General features: G+C 35.2%; 1 long non-coding RNA gene across 2 annotated transcripts in view; it reads left to right on the top strand.

The window, feature by feature from the left end:
- LOC102165048 (uncharacterized) overlaps positions 1-18,386 on the top strand; it is a 1,242,341-nt gene that overhangs the window by 1,161,964 nt on the left and 61,991 nt on the right. Inside the window, exon 11 of one of the 2 annotated variants that reach the window (XR_014827983.1) lies at positions 6,710-7,527. The exons of the other annotated variant lie outside the window; for it this stretch is intronic. This is a non-coding gene — a long non-coding RNA (uncharacterized LOC102165048). Of the gene's footprint in view, positions 1-6,709; positions 7,528-18,386 lie in introns of those variants that run through there. 2 annotated transcript variants of the gene reach the window in all.

An 18,386-nucleotide genomic window follows, 5' to 3' on the forward strand; every position in this document is an offset into this window, starting at 1 on the left:
CTATCTTCAGTAGGCAAATGAATTAATAATTATAGTATATCCAGACACAAAATGGTATTCATCACTAAAAAGAAATGATATATAAAAGTATGATGGCATGGAAGAAATGTAAATACATATTACTGAAGGAAAGAAACTAATTTGAAAATATTACATAACTTAAGATTCTAACAATAGGACATTATGGAAAAGGCAAAACTATGGAGATCACAAAAAGATGAGTGGTTGTCAGAGTTAAGGGGGAGGAAAGAGATGAAAGGACTAGAGCTCACTTTCTCTCATGGAAACAACAAAATTACAACAAACTGCTAAACAATATTCAACAAAGTAGACTGGAAACTACTAAAAAAGATATTCTATGCCAAAAGACAGAGGAAGCCATATTGAGATGATAGGAAGGGCAATTTACATGATATAAACAACCCCATACCCACTGGGTGGCAGCCCACTTACTGGAAAGTAACTATATAGCAGAAGTTCACCCATGGGAGTGAGAGTTCCAAACCCAACATCACGTTCCCATATCTGGGGGTCTGTCATTGGGGGAGGGAGCCTCCGGAGAATTTGGTGTTGAGGTCCAGCAGGGCTTATGCACAGGAGCTCCACAGGACAGGGGGAAATGGAGACTCCACTCTGAAAATGTGCACACAGGCTTTTATTGTACTGGGTCCCAGGGCAAAACAGAGACTCCATAGGAATCTGGGTCAGACATCCTGTGGTTCTTGGACAATCTCTGGGAAAACAGAGGGTGACTGGGGCTTGTTGAGGGGGAAGGACATTGAAGGGAATAATCTCAGGAATAATCATCAGTGTGAACTCCTCTAGAAGTGGCCATTTTGGAAAAATCTAGCCCCACCCATCAGGGCTGAGAAGTCCCCAGCCAAATAACAAACCAAGTGGGAACACAGTTCCAACCATCAGCAAACAGACTGCCTAAAGACCCACCAGGCATGCAGCTGCCTCTACCACTTAGAAACAAATCCCACCAGAAGGATAAGAATCAGCTCCACCTACCAGTGGGCAGTGTCTCCCATTGGGAAGCCTGCAGCAAGGCTCTGTACTAAGTTCAGCCAAAAAGGGGGCAGACTTCAGAAGCAAGAGGCTACAACCCTATTGTCTGCAAAAAAGAGATCACACTAAAAATATATACAAAAGGAAAAGGCAGAGAATTATGACTCAGATAAAGGAAAAAGAAAAAAAAATGGAAAAATAGCTAGGTGATCTGGAGATTACTAACTTCCATGAAAAAGACTTTAGACTAATGATAGTAAAGATGATTCAAGATCTTGGAAATAAACTGGAGGCAAAGATTGATAAATTACAAGAAATATTGAACAAAGAAATAGAAAATATAAAGATAAAGCAAGGAGAGATACAATAACTGAAATAAAAAATTCACTAGAATGAAACAACAGCAGAACACAGGAAGCAGAAGAATGAGTAAGTGAGGTGCAAGACAGACTGGTGAAAATCACTGAGGCACAATAGAAAAAGATTGAAAAGAAATGAAGACAGTCTAAGAGAAATCTGGGAAAACTTTAAACACACCAATATCTGTATTATAGGAATGCCAGAAGGAGAAGAAAGAAAGGATCAGAAAAAATATTTGGGGAGATAATAGCTGAAAACTTCTTTAACATGGGCAAGGAATCACTCACTTGAATCCAGGAAACACAATGAGTACCATATAAAATAAACCCAAGGAGGAATACCCTGAGACACATATTAACCAAACTGACCAGAAATTAAAGACAAAGTGAAAATATTGAAAGCAGCTAGGGAAAAGCAACAAATAATATACAAGGGAACCCTGATAAAGTTATTGGCTGATTCTTCAGAAGAAATTATACAAGCCAGAAGGGAGAGGCAAAATATACTTTAAGTGATGAAAGGAAAAAAACCTCCAACCAAGAGTACTCTGCCCAGCAAGGCTCTCATTCAGATTTAAGGAGAAATCAAAAGATTTACAGACAAGCAAAAGCTAAGAGTATTCAGGACCACTAAACCAGCTTTAGAACAAATACTATAGGAACTTCTCTAGGTGGAAAAGAAAAGGCCACAACTAGAAACAAAAATATTACAAATGATAGGGCTCACCATTAAAGGCACACATATAGTAAAAGTAGGAAATCATCCACACACAAATATGATACTAAAACCAGAAATCATGAAAAGAGGAGAGTACAAATGTAGCAATTAAGAGACCAAGAAATTAAAACAATCATATATATCAAAACTTCGTGATAACTGCAAACCAAAAATCTACAATAGATACACACACAAATAAGAAAAAGTAATCCAAACACAACACTAAAGATAGTCATTAAACCACAAGAAAAGAGAACAAGAGAAGAAGGGAAGAAAAAAGAGCAACAAAAACAAATCCAAAACAATTAGTAAAATGATAGTAGCACATACATAGTAATAATTACCCCTTAAATGTAAATGAATTAAATGCCCCAACCAAAAGAGATAGACTGGGTGAATGGATATAAAAACAAGACCCATATATATATGCTGTCTTCAAGAGGCCCACTTCACTTCTAGGGACACATACAAATTAAAAGTGAGAGAATGAAAGAAAATATTCCATTCAAATGGAAATCAGAAGAAAGCTGGAGTAGCAATACTCACATCAGACAAAATAAACATTAAAATAAAGAGTATTATAAGAGACAAAGAAGGGAATTACATATGATCAAAGGATTATTTCAAGAAGATGACATAACAATTATAAATATATGTACATCCAACATAGGATCACCTCAATATATAAGGCAACTGCTGACAACCTTAAAAGGAGAAATTGATAATAACATAATAATAGCGGGGGACTTAAACACCCCATCTGCAGCAAAGGACAGATCATCCAGACAGAAAATCAGCAAGGAAACACAGGCTTTAAATGATGCATTAGACCAAATGAACTTAATAGATATTTATAGAATATTCCATCCAAAAGCAGAATACATATTCTTCTCAAGTGCACACAGAATATTCTCTAGGATAGATCACATTCTGGGCCACAGATCAAGCCTCAGTAAATTTAAGAAAATTGAAATCATATCAAACCAGAAATCAACAAGGAAAAAAAACTACAAAAAACACAAACATGTGGAGATTAAACAATATGCTACTAAACAACCAATGGATCACTGAAGAAATCAAAGAGGAAATTAAAAAATACCTAGAGGCAAGTGACAGCAAAGACTCCAAAAGCTATGGGATGCAGCAAAAGCAGTTCTAAGAGAAGTTTACAGCAATAAAACCCTACCTCAGAAAACAAGAAAAGTCTCAAATAAACAACCTAACTTTACACCTAAAGCAACTAGAAAGAGAAGAAAGACAAAAACCAAAGTCAGCAGAAGTAAAGAAATCATAAAGATCAGAGCAGAAATCAGTGAAATAAAAATGAAGAAAACCATAGGAAAGATCAATGAATTTAAAGGCTGGTTCTTTGAAAAGATCAACAAAATTGATAAACTGTTCACCAGACTCATCAAGAAAAAAAGAGAGAGGACTCAAATCAATAAAATTAGAAATGAAAGAAGTACAAAAGATCATAAGACACTACTGTAAGCAACTATATGCCAATAAAATGGACAACTTAGAAGATATGGACAAATTCTTAGAAAAGTACAATCTTCTAAGACTAAACCAAGTCAAAATAGAAAAGATGAATGAACAAATCACAAGTACTGAAACTAAAACTATGATTTAAAAACTTCCAACAAACAAAAGTCTGGGACCAGATGGCTTCACAGGCAAATTCTATCAAAAATTTAGAGAAGACTTAACACCATTCCTTTTGAAACTATTCCAAAAAATTACAGAGAAATAAATACTCCCAAACGCTTTCTATGAGGCCACCATCACCCTGATACCAAAACCAGAAAAAGATACCACACATACAAAAAAATTACAGGTCAATATCACTGATGAACATAGATGCCAAGATCCTCAACAAAATACTAGCAAACCAAATTCAGCAATACAGTAAAAGGACCATACACATGATCAAGTGGGATTTATCCTAGGGATTCAAGGATTTCTCAATATCTGCAAATCAATCACTGTGATATACCACATTAACAAACTGGAGAATGAATGATATGATCTATATGATCCTCTCAATAGATGGAGAAAAATCTTTTGACAAAATCCAACACCCATTTCTGATGAAAAACCCTCCAGAAAGTGGGCATGGAGGGAACCTACCTCAACATAATTAAGGCCATATATGACAAACCCACAGCTAACATCATTCTCAATGATGAAAAGCTGAAAGAATTCCCACTAAGATCAGGAATAAGACTAGGATGTCTGTTCTTACCACTACTATTCAACATAGTTTTGAATGTCCTAGCCACTGACATTAGGGAAGAAAAAGAAATAAAAAGAATCCAAATTAGAAAGGAAGAAGTAAAACTATTACTGTTTGCAGATGACATGATACTATACCTAGAAAATCCTAGAGATGCTGCCAGAAAACTGTTAAACTCATCAATGAATTTTGAAGTTTCAGGATACAAAATTAGTACAGAGAAATCAACTCCATTTCTATATATTAACAATGAAAATCAGAAAGAGAAATTAGAGAAACAATCCCATTTACCATCACATTGAAAAGATTAAAATACCTAGGAATATACCTACCCAAAGAGACAAAAATTTTCGTGTACTCTGAAAACTATAAGATGCTGATGAAAGAAATCAAAGACAGATGGCACAAACATTTGGGAAGATATACCATGGTCTTGGATTGGAAGAATTGATATTATCAAAATGACCATACTACCCAAGGGTATCTATAGATTCAATGCAATCCCTATCAAATTATGAAAGGCATTTTTCATAGAACTAGAACAAAATTAATTTTGAAATTTGTTTGGAAGCACAAAAGACCCCGGATGGAGGAAAGACAGAATCTGTAATGAGTGGTTCTAGGAATACAGCTACAGCTATACATATAAAAGAATAAAATTAAAACACTCCCTAACACCATACACAAAAATAAACTCAAAATGGTTTAAAGACCTAAATAAGACTGGATACTATAAAACTCTTAGAGGAAAACATAGACTGAACCCTCTCTGACATAAACCACAGGAATATCTTCTCCAGATCCACATCCTAGAGTAATGACAATAAAAACAAAAATAAACAAATGGGACCTAATTAAACCTAATTAATGTGTGTGCACAGCAAAGGAAACCCTAAATAAAATGAAAAGACAACCCACAGAATGGAAGAAAATATTTGCAAATGAAGTGACTGATAAGGTATTAGTCTCCAAAATATATGAACACCTCCTGCAGCTCAATACCAAAACAAACAAACAAACAAACAAAGCCATCAAAAATGATTAGGACTTCCCATTGTGGTGCAGCCTAAACAAATCTGACTAGTATCCACGAGGATGTGGGTTTGATCCCTGGCCTTGCTCAGTGGGTCAGGGTTGCTGTGAGCTGTGGTGTAGGTTACAGACATGGCTGAGATCCCAAGTTGCTATGGCTGTGGTGTAGGCCAGCAGTTGTAGCTCCAATTCGCCCCCTAGCCTGGGAACTTCTGTATGCTATAGGTACCCTAAGAAAGCACAACAAAAACAACAACAACAACAAAATCAACAAAATAGGCAGATCTAAACAGAGAATTCTCCAAAGAAGACATACAAATGGCCAAGAAATACATGAAAAGATGTTCAACATCACTAATTATTAGAGAAATGCAAATTAGAATCACAATGAGTTGTCACTCCACAGCAGTCAAAATGGCCATCATCAAAAAGTCTATGAACAATAATGCTGGCAAGGGTGTAGAGAAAATGAAAACTTCTTACACTGTTGGTGGGAATGTAAACTGGTACAACCACTATGGAAAACAGGATGGAGATTCCTCAAAAAACTAAAAATAGAATTATCATATGATTCAGCAATCCCACTTCTTAGCATCTATCCAGAGAAAACTGTGACTCAAAAATATACATGTACCCCAGTGTTCATTGCAGCACTGTATACAATAGCCAAGACATGGAAGCAACATGTCTCTCAACAGAGGAGTAGATAAAGATGTGGTACATACACACAATGAAATATTACACAGCCATAAAAAGGAATGAAATAATGACTTTTGTAGCAATATGGATGGACCTAGAAATTATCATGCTAAGTGAAGTTAGACAGTGAGACACAAACATCATATGCAATAATTTATATGTGGAATCTAAAAAAAAGATACAATGAACTTATTTGCAGAACAGAAACTGACTCACAGACCTTGAAAAACTTACTGTTACCAAAAGGAAAAAGTGGAGGGGGTGGGTCAGATGGACTAGGGAGGAGACAGGTTGAGGGTGGAAGGATGAACTAGGGTTTGGGATAGAAATGTTCTAAAATTTGGTTGTGATGATGGTTGTACAACTATAAATATAATAAAATTAATTTAATTTAAAAATGAGATTAAATAAAATTTTAAGAATTAAAAAAATAAAAAATAAAAAATAAAATTAGTTCAAAATAAAAGTTTTCTTCCTCAAAAGGATAAGCTGGTATGGAAGATCTGTGTGGTCTGCGAAGTACTGGAATCTAATTCAGTTAAAAATCACTTTTTAAATGATAAATTTCCCTGGGGTGTGTTTTAAGGATATAATTATCTGATGAAATAATTAAAATTTTTTTATATGATGTCTATGTTTTCTCACCCCTTTTAGGGCTCATATTTTTCATCTCATGGTGGAGGATAAGATAGAAACCTGGACAGTGTCTTAATTCCTTCTAGGTGGGAAATGGACCAGAGTTCAAATAAGGACCAGTCATATATCTTCCTGAAATTCCAGCCCACTGAGAATTTTCTGCTGAATTCCCTGTGACCAAAGGTCCCTGCACAAGCTGTATCTTATTTGTGTCTAGACTCCCCAGAGACATCACAGCCAGAAACATGCTCATCTCAGCCTAAATGGCCTTCTGATAAATTATAAAATGGTAGAGCCTTTTCTCTAGCAGGTGTGAAGCACACTCTGCTGTCTGAGGCTCTAATAAGAAGTACATGAAACCCTCTTTTATTCCATTTTCATTCTGAAAAAGAGATAATAAGAGAGTGGATTTTTGGCTTATGCTTGAAATAAAAAGAGGAATTGGAGTCCCTAAATTCCACTGTCCTTTAATACAAACTGCCAGTAATCAGCCCCTCTTCCAAGACAAGACCTTACATATGGAGTAGAAAGAATTTTAAGGAAAAGCCAAAAGACTGTTAAAAATAATACTTGGTATACATTCAGTAGTGAAAATAAATTGAGTAATTATTCCCTTAGGGAACATCCACTGGCAACACTTTTATCCATTTTTTTTTTCTAAAAGTAAATTTTAGAAAGATCGACAATTTATTTTCTATGTATTTTATACCAATATGTGAAATGCTTGAAATATTAAGTATAAAGGGTTCTAGCTTCCAAAGAGAGTTCAAAAGAAACTTTCTTTCTCTCTAGATGTGTATATATATAAATAAAAAATATATATACTTTAATCCCAAACTAATCAGTCCAATTGTCCTTCTTATGGCAGAGTTTATTAATGATGCCATCAGAGAATATAAAATTATCTACAAAGAGTGTATAGAATAATAAAGGAGATTGACTTAGAATAAGCTTTCTGCAGAAACAGACTCACAGACATAGAAAACAGACTTGTGGTTGCCAAGGGGGAGGGGGAGGAAGTGGGATGGACTTGGAGTTTGGGGTTAGTAGATGCAAATTACTATATTTAGAATGGATAAACAGTAAAGTCCTACTGTATAGCACAGGGAACTATATCCAATCTCTTGGGATAGAACATGATGGAAGGTAATATAAGAAAGGGAATGTAGATAGGTAGATAGGTATACATATAAGTATGTATGTATGACAGAGTCACTTTACTGTTTACAGTACAACAGAAATTAGCAAGACATTGTAAATCAACTATACTCGAATAAAAAATGAAAAAAATTAAAAAGAATAAGTTTTCTACTGAAACAATGCTAACCTGAGATGTCATTATTCATTAACTCAAGGTGAACAATGAACAGACTCCTCATGATTCAAAGATATAAATACCTTCATTTCAGGGTTGCCCTGTTTTTGTTTTTTCAAATTCTTCCCTCAGGGGTTTCTTCTGAGCTATAAAAAAGAAAATCTTTCTTCTTTTACCAAATCCTCAGCCATTCCGTATGACAAGGGTAGAAAACAGCTATCAGAGTCAGAGGCAGTTTTCACTATTTGCCTGCTAGCTGGTGAAGAAATTCCCTTAGAGGTCTATGTAATTGCATTTGCCACTAAATTAGGTGTCGCAGAGTTTTTCATGTATAAACAGTGTAAGTTGAAACAGTGTTCAAGGGTAAAATTTAAACCTATCAATTTGAAGATTCTTTCTTGAAGAAGTGGTCCAATCTATACTTTTGCATTTAGTAAAACACTACTTGAAGTGGAAATCAATTCCTAAGTTAATTTAAACTTAAAGCTGTTTGAGCACCCTGAAGTCTCAGAGCTCCTTAAAGCATTTTCTTACAAGATTCCATTAGCGACAAAAATATACTTATGAAACACAAAGGCTACACATTGAATTTATATGTATCACATAAAAAAGCATACTCTGCACATAATATAGTGATGTGAATAAAATTTAACCATGCTTTCCTAATAATTTCAAATCAGTCAGCTATTTGATTAAAGAAATGGAATATTAATAAATTACTGCAAGCAGCCAGAATGGTTGGCAGCCCCACTATCTCTAGTTTTATCCTCTCCTCTCAGATTTTCTTCCAACTCTTCCAATTATATTTTCCAAATTCAAACCCGATTTTTAAGATATATAAATAAATATATAAATGGCAACCCAAGATCATTTTGGTAGTTCCTCCATCCCTAACCCCCTATAAAAGAAAGTTTATTATAAGCTTTAGGGGAATTTTTTCAAATCCAAGGAGAGAAAGTACAGTTCATCAAGAAGAACTGATCCTTGAAACTAGAAAGTGTCCAATTTCTCAGTCTCTCCCTCCCTCTCTCTCTCTCTCTCTCTGCTTCAGAGTCATTTGTCTCTACTTGATCATCTGCATTTCTGAGTGGTGAATTCCCCAGTGGTACAAATACAGATTCCTTATGTTTCCAGCACTTACTGAGGGGCCTGACAATCTTCTTTATTCTCTGAGGCCCAATTTCATATTCTTAGGGAGAAGATCCTATTTTCCTCCATTGGCTTAATTCCTTAACAATGAAAAGAGGATTCTAAAGGGTACACTGGATTACAAAGGGCTCACTCCTAAAAGAATACAGAGAGGGGAAACATTACCTAACATTATCTAACTTGAAGTCATTACAAAAAAACCAAAACCAAAATTGCAGAGCAATGTCTTTAACATAAATACCAAAACAAACCTCTGACAAATTAAGTCCAATAACGTATTAAAGAAGATAATACATCATGTTCAACATGAGGTAGGCCAGGAAGCTAGAGACTGAGGAAGCTAGAGACTTTGCAGGAATGCAAAGTTGTTTTAACATTTAAAATCAATCAGTGCAATTCACTATATTACCAGAATAAAGAAAATGTTTTAATCATCTCAATAGATAGAAAAAAAAAGCATTGGCAAAATTTAATACCCACTGATTTTTTTAAAAAAGTCTCAGCAAATTAGGACTACATTTGCAATAGGTATCTATGAAAAACATATTACTAATATAATACATCATTGCAAAATATTGTTTTCCCTCTACAATGGAGAATGGAACATGGATATCTGATTTCATATCTTTTATTCAATATTATATTGATGGTTGATAATTATAAGTAACAAAAAGTAAAATAAAATAAAAAATAAAAAAGGAAAAGTAAAATAAAAATTAAAGTGGCTGGAAAAAAAAAACTGCTTGTGATGGATAATTTTATGTATCAATTTGGCTGGGCCATGGTGCTACATAAATATTCAAATATTATTCCGGATATTTCTGTGAAGATTTTTTTTAGGTGAGAGTAACATTTAAACTGAAGTACTTTGAGTAATGCAAACTGTCCTTTATCATGTGAGTGGGCCTCATTCAATCAGTCGAAGACCTTAATAGAATGAGGACTGAACTCTCCTAAGCAGGGAGGAATTCTGCCAGCAGACTGATTCTGAACTTGAACTGCAACTCTTCCCTGAGTCTCTGGCTTCCTGGCCTACCTCATCAGATTTTGAACTTGCTGAGCCTCCATAGTCATTTAAACCAATTCCTTAAAACAAACCTCTCTTGCTCTCTAAATACATATCTTCTCAGTTCTGTTTCTTCGGAGAACTATGACCACTAATACAGCTCTTTACACAAGAGAAATGAAAACCAATGTCTAAAAAAAGACTATATAAATATGTTTTTTAGCAGCTTAATTAATTTTCTTTTTACAGTCACACCTGCAGCATATGGAAGATCCTAGGCCAGGGGTCGAATTACAGCTGTGGCTGAGGTCTACTCTACAGCCAGAGCAACACTGGGTCCAAGCCACATCTACAACCTGGGCTGCAGCTCATGGCAATGCCGGATCCTTAACCCACTGAGTGAGGCCAGGGATTGAACCTACATCTTCACAGAGACAACATTGGGTCCTTAAACTGCTGACCCACAACAGGAACTCCCAGCTTTATTAAAAATAGTCCCAAACTGGAAACAATGTACAACTCTATTAAACTGGAAATAACCCATAACGCAGTCAACTGTAGAACAGATAATTAAACTGTGGTATAATTATACGATGCAATGCTTGTCAGCAGTGAGTAGGAACTGACTACAGATATATGAGACCACATGGGTGAATTTCAAAAAATACTGTGTTGAACAAAAAAAAAATCCAGACACAAAAGAGTGCATTCTTTTGTTCTTACTTTATGAAGTTTAAGAACAGAGAAAATTAATTGTGGTGGTTGAGATGAGAACGGTGGTTGTCTGTGGGTCAGGGAGGAGGTATAAGTGATTGGTAGGACGAACAAGGATATTTCCCCGTGATGGTAACAGTCTAAATCTTTGCTGGGGACTATGTAAGATTTGTACATTTCAGAGTATGAATCGTTACTTCTTTTAAATAAAGACGTATGTAAGTAAACCTGTAAATATATAAACAAATAAGTAAGTTATTTGTGAGTGAGGAGGAATTTTAAATAATTTGGTTTGATCTGGGAAGACCTCATTAAGAAGGTGATTTTTGACAAGGACTTAATAGGAGAAAATCAGTGAGCCATGAGGCTCTCTGGGGAAAGCGTTCTGGTAGAGGGAGAAAGAAAAAACATCCCGAGGCAGGACCATAACTGGCCTGTGGGAAGAATAAGAGAGGGCCGACTTGGAACAGCTAGTTCGCAGGTCACAGAGGTCCTCATAGGGTATTTTTAGAACCTTGCCTTTTATTCTGCATTTCATGGGGGACCCCTGCAGTGTTTTCACTGAGGACTCACATTACTGCACTTAACATTATAAACCAGCATTAATTTATAAAGTCCCTTTTCATTTAGAAAAATTCCTTTTACTGTGGCATGTATAAAATTAAATAAAAAACTGTACACCTGGTTAAAATTTAAATGCTGAGCTCTATCAAGTCCAACATCCACTATAATAGCATTCATGTACTCAGTAAGTATTCAAATGGAAACCATTAAAAACATAACTGTAGGGAGTTCCCATTGTGGCACAGCAGGTTACCAAATCTATTAGTTATTTTTGAGGATGTAGGTTCGATCCCTGACCTCGCTCACTGGGTTAAGGATCTGGCATTACTGTGAGTTATGGTGTAGGTTTCAAATGGATCCTGTGTTGCTGGGGCGTTGGCCAGCAACTGCAGCTCTGATTCAACCCCTAGCCTGGGAACTTCCATATGCCACAAGTGTGGCCTTAAAAAGCAAATATATATATATATATATATATATATATATATATATATATAAAGAGAGAGCTGTAATTCTGCAATTCCATCACCCTTTTTATCAATATTTCCAAACAATGCCATGTAAAAAGAAAGTAATCTTAAAATCCTCACAAGCCCAGATGATAAAGGCTATAGAAGCTTATTTTCAAAATTACAAAATCCTAGGTAACACAAAACACTTGCATCTGTGTATTTGTCTTTGAGTGTTCAACCAATATACAAAGATTGAACTTGTAATATTAGACTTATTTATACGATGAGTTTTTCCAGACATACTCAGAAAACACATAACTAAAATTTTATTCTTTTAATATAATTAGGCTTGAAATAGTTGCCAGATTTATTTTTTGTAGTCTCAAGGATTTTTGGATCCACTCTGCTAAGCTGAATAATGGCCCCAGCTAGACTGCCACATCCTACTCTCTGAACCTGTGAATATCATCTTATATGGAAAAGGAACAAGGTCTTACTGAGTTAATGATCTTGAGATTGGGGAGATTATGCTGGATTTTTCAGGTGGATCCAGGAAGGAGATCAGAGAAGAGAGGCGATGCAATAAGGGAAGCTGAATGAGATCTGCAGATACTATGCTGCTGTGTTTAAAGATGGAGGTGGGGCCAGAGCCAAGAAATGTAGGGAAAGCAGTGCTAGAAGCTGGAAAATGGAATGAAGATGGGACTCTTCACAAATCCTCTAGAAGAAACCATCCCTGCTGACACCTTGACGTTAGTCCAGTGAAAGTGACTTCAAACTTCTGAACTTCAAAATTATGAGTGTTGTTTAAAGCCAATAGGCTTGTGGTAATTTAGGTATAGCAACAGCAGTTGCTATACATCCACACTATGAAACTGAAGTCTAAAATTTTCTTTCTTGAAGATATAGTACATATATACAAAGGAATAATACTCAGCAATAAAAAAGAACAAACTAATGCCATTTGCAGCAACATGGATAAGCCTAGAGATTATTATACTAAGTAAAGAAAGTCAGAAAAAGATAAATACCATATGATATCACTAATATGAGGCATCCAAAATATGATACAAATGAACGTTTATGAAACAGAAACAGACTCACAGACATAGAGATCAGACTTATGACTGCCAGGGGTAGGGGAGGGGGGTGGGGTGAGGGAGGGATAGTTTGGGACTGGCAGATGCAAACTATTGTATATAGACTGTTAAACAACAAGGTCCCAACAAGGGAACTATATTCAATACTCTGTGATAAACCATAATGAAAAGAATATTTTAAAAAAGGATATATAGTGAATTACTTTTCTGTACAGGAGAAATTAGGACAACATTGTACATCAACTATATTTCATTAAAAAAGATAAAATTTATTCTCATAATGTATGAAAATTGCAATCAAAGTAAAGTTGCATGAGATGAGTTAAACAGGTAAAGATGGCAATTTAAGACTATTGCAATAGGGGAGAGAAATAAAAGTCAACTCCACTGAAACAAAAGGTGGAAAGTTTGCAAGCACTGGGCTGAGCTAGTGGAATCATATTAGGGGAGGTTGGCCAATGTGATTGGACCATCTGTGTTTGCTAATCAGCTTTTACTAAAGTTAGTTTTCTACCCTCCCACAGATACTGGGAATTAGCAGCTCTATCTTTCTTGATGATTACACTCCAAAAAAAAAAGTCCCCCAGACTTCTAAAATATTCATTCCAGGATTACAATCCTGGTGAGAGGCTAGAGGAAGATTTAAATCACAAAGAGACAAAGAAAGGATTTATAATTGTAAGGTTTTTTAAAGTAAAGCTCTCAGCAAAGGGAGGTTGGTGACCTACGATCAAGAAGAAGCCTGTCTAGGGTTCCCTTGTGGTGTGCTGAGTTAAGCATCTAGCATTATCACTGCAGTGGCTCAGGTCACTGCTGTGGTAAGGGTTCAATCTCTGGCTCAGGAACTTCCGCATGCTGTGGGAGAAAGAAAAAGAAAAAGCTTGCCTAAAGTTTAGTCAAACTGAAGGGACCATCAAGTCCACCTTGGTTAATACTTCCTAAAAACCTTTGTCAAAACCAAACCAGATATTTATCTCAGTAGAATTTGTCACGTACATTAATCATATTTGTTTATCCCTTACACAAAAGATCCAGAAGTTTTAAAATCAGAGTAATAAATGAATACTTGCCCATTCACACACAAAAATATTTTAAAATAATAAATTGAATGCACCACTTCAAAGTCCTGAAACATAAATAGGAATTATTTCTGATGTGATGTGGCTTTTTGTTTGAACAATTAGAAGACAGAAATATTTTATAATTTTGGATTCATTTCATGAGTATGTGCCTCCTTATAGGATACTCAGGAGTGAAAAATATGTGAAATTGCTGTGGTGTACAATTAAGGGGATGAAAAGAAAGCTTGCATCAAAATACTAGTATAAGAATATTGGTGCTTTTTGACAATAATCCAATAATCCTCAAGTGTGCATGTTAATTAATTACCACAATGTTTGTTGAATAAAGGTTATGTCTTAGACCACAGGGAAAAAGAATTATTGAGAAAAAAGTACACATCCTTAAAATATACACAAATATATGAAAATAAGCCAGTTGCAGCACAGCCTGGTAAGTGACATTTTAGAGATAAGAGTGAAACAACGGTGGAGTAATAAAAGATAGATTATCTAACCCTGCCTCAAGGAATGAGGATCCATCACCAAGAAAGTAATATTGGAAGTGATTCTGGAAGATGAATAGAATGTACAAGGTGGAAAAGAGTTGGAAAATATTTTCAGAGGAAATAGCATATGAAACATTTTGAGATAAAATTAAAGAGCATACTTTGTCAAGATTATGGAGCACTCACTTTTATGAAAGGAAGACCTTATTAACAAACAACAAAGTCAGCTGAAGTAGTAGCAACAGCAGTGGTGATGCGACACATAACGATACAAATAAAATAATATTAGAATAGAAATAAAATTACCTACCTTTACATAAGACATTCTAATTGATTTCAATGCTTTGTCACATTGAATTATCAAATGCATGAAGATTTTATGTCTGCTTAATGATGAGCAACCCAAGATTTAGAGAAGACAGAGGATAGTTTAAAAGACTATAAAAGACCTTGTCTGTGGTAAGAGACTTGGAAACTAATCTTCAGAACATGAAACACATCATAGATCATTATTATCTTTGTTGTTTTACTGTTATTAATAGGGTCAGTTTTGTCTTTTGTTAAAAGAGTTTTGATAAAAGTCTTTTGATAAAAGACGATACAGAAGATAAGACTGGAAGTTTGGCAATAAAAGGAAACCGAGAGACTCCTGAAGTTGCCAGTACCACGACCTAATTAATATTTGCCTTAAAGGTTGTAACATTCTTGAGCATGAATTTTGTGTATAATTTATCTTTGGAATCTCAGAACTCAGCCCAGTACCAGACAATGACATACAATATATGTTTTGCTGATGTTAGCAGAACTGAATAATGGACTGGAACAGTAAAGTTCAGTGAGGAATGAGAATATACCATAATGAATTTTTGCTGAATGCCTACTTGGTAGCTAATGCTTATGTTTTTTATTTTTTTTAATCATCAGAGAAATCCTTTAAGAATATGATTACAGTAAATTTGATATGATAAAATTAAGCTTCAGAAATATCCATTGAAAGGAAGAATCATCCACCAAATCCATAGTCTAGAGGTTTATCCTGGGTGGCCCTGGCCACCTAGGATTTTCACATGTTAGTGGCATGGTTTTAAGAGAAAGAGGAAAGAAATGCAAAGGTGCCTAAGGGTATTCCAGAGCTAGCACACCGTTACTTCCTCTGGAGTTTATTGTTCAAAGAAGTCAACAAATCAGTCCAATTCACAGGGTGAAATGATAGATTCTACCTCTTGATGAAAAGAAAACCTGTAGTCACATTGGAAAGTGTTTGGACAGAGGAAGAAGTGAAAACTTGGGACATTTTTAAATCAATCTGCCAAAATGATTCTTAAAGTTTCCCTTCCTGCCCTACATAGTCTAAAATAAGCAGAGGTTGAGGACAGGATTTCAGAGGCTGACTTTGCATTTGAGGCAAAGTTGGTCTAAAAATAATATTTTAGTTAAAGCTGACTTGAAATATAGCCTCCTAGAGATCAGATTCCTAGTACTTCTGTGAGTGGCACCTTGTAACAAGATAAGCTCTCTTAGGGGACTCTATAGTAAAACCTAGAAATTTTTGCAACAATAGAGAAATAAATCCACCCAATTTCTCTGCTCATTATCAGTAAATTATATACCAAAATGTAATAAATAAAAATAACTCCTGGCATCTAGTTTCCTCCAGTTTTGAATATCTGCTAAAACTTTCTGCCTTGGTGTGGTCATGACACAAAACTGAATCTTATGAAACTACATCCTGTTTATTTTTCATTCATTCATTTATCTATCTATTCAGCAAAACCTGGCTAGTAGCAATGGAAAATTACCCTAGCTTTATGTCATCTAAATGAGAAGAATGACATTTAGGGTTCAGGCTGAGTCACTATGAAGATTGTACACTCACCCCATAACCTGATACTCAACTTCATATTAATTATGAAGTCTGTTTACTGGAGACATATGAAGGCAATAACTCTGACAGTACAGTGAGGAGGACAGTCACTAGGAAGAAGTGTTTTTTAGGGAAGGTTTGGGAGAATAATCATATGCAGAAGATAAAAATATATGAGAGATATTGTAGCAAAGGTCAAAATTTATTGAAAGGGGATATTGGATATGGCAAGGACCCAGGAAATACTAGAGGGGGCACTGCCAAGAAGAAAAGGAGGTATTCTGCATAAGAAGGCAGGACAATTTTTTAAGAGATGAGAAAAGTAAGAAAGGATCTGTGGGATCCATAGATAGTTTTATAAAACAAAAGGGGATACTTGAAAGATGTCTCTAAGCTCAGTAGTGCAGGTAGTGAGCTTATTTTCTGATAGGTGAGATTTGGAAAGAGAGTAAAAAAGTCTTAGTCCAGTCCATATGAAACTTTTAAAATGGACATGTTTAGAGATAAAAAACAAACAAAACATGCTTAGAGACAAAAAAACAAACAAAAAAGCAAAACTGTGGGCACGGGGTGGGGGGCAGCTGAATCTGTTCAGTCTGATGCATAGTGGATCTAGCGTGCTCATTACACAGATGGCTCACCAATCACTAAGCAGTATCTCAAAACAAGGGGTCAAAATGAAACAGTTTTAGATAACTGTGTTCAAAATTTTCTTAGTAAGATTACCCAAAACACTCTGAGCATGTTTATCACTTAATGTTGCCTACAAGTATCCTGATACTTTCTAAGTGTTTTATGAACACTTTCATTGGTTATCTCTTCTCAGCTTGTCTGAAGGTTCCGGCATGCAAATAACTCTTGGTTAGTTCTTTGAAAGTGAAGTCTTTGAGGTTTTAATGCTCTAGGGTGGCATTCAGTTTCTTAGAGTAGTAATGTACTAAAATAGTAGGGTGGGGTGCTATCTCCTTTATCCAGGAAAGTGAACTGGAGCAAAGAATTAAGGGACTTGTCCATATTCAGAAAGCTTATTATAGAACTGTGGTAGCAGAGCTCGTGAACATTGGGGAAGAGTACTACATAAAAAAGAAAAGTGTTTCCCTTTGATAATACATTATTTCCAATTGGCTAATAAAAAGGAAAATGGCATATAAAAAGCATGCAATTTGCTAATTAGATCAGCATGATCTCTGCAGTCTTCTCCAAAAGTATTCAATACTTTGGGCCATTTAAATCCATTTAGGCCTTTTTTTGAAAGGAACTAAATGGAGGGCATACTTTCAATGGTGGATATAGCCTTCTTTTTATCTAGGACAAAGGATTTCTCTCAAACTTACCAAATATCTTATCTTCAAGTAACAGGGATTTATTTTGCATCAGTTCAAGCTGTCCTGTCTGCCAAAATGATCCATGTTCAATGACTTTCCAAATGACTTGAACAACTCAATTCAATTTTGCTCCCCCACCCAAGCTTTTATAAAAGCAGAGAAATTGTTTTAATATTCTGAAAGGCATCCATTAAGTTGACTCCATTTAAAACACTAAGTGGCTTAATGGCATTTTCAGTGCTACAGAAAATATTCTAACCATAAAAAATTTCAGCTAAATACTAATATGTAGAAGCTCACTAATTTCAAAGATATGCTTCACATACAGAAGTCTAGTGTAGCAGCTAGGAAATTTCTGAGAAGTGTGTATGTATATATGTGTGGTGTGTGTATATATATATTTCATTTAATTTAAATGAAATGGATAGAACATATTTAGTACTTTAAACAGCTAAATTAAAAATAATTTTATCAGCATAAAGATATTATATAAATCAGATTTGAATTGTAAAAACTTGTAAGATGGATATAATGTAAAACCTTTGCCCAAACTTAATGTATCCAGGAAAACATTTCAGTTGAATTGATATGAGGTGTTAAACATACACTAGTCAGACATAGGTAGGAGGGTGTTGTTGGCTA

This window comes from Sus scrofa, chromosome 14, assembly GCF_054392235.1.
Source record: "Sus scrofa isolate SSC_HxYL_T2T_F1_AM1 chromosome 14, Sscrofa_HxYL_maternal_Yorkshire_Landrace_v2.0, whole genome shotgun sequence".
Taxonomy (NCBI): Eukaryota; Metazoa; Chordata; class Mammalia; order Artiodactyla; family Suidae; genus Sus; species Sus scrofa.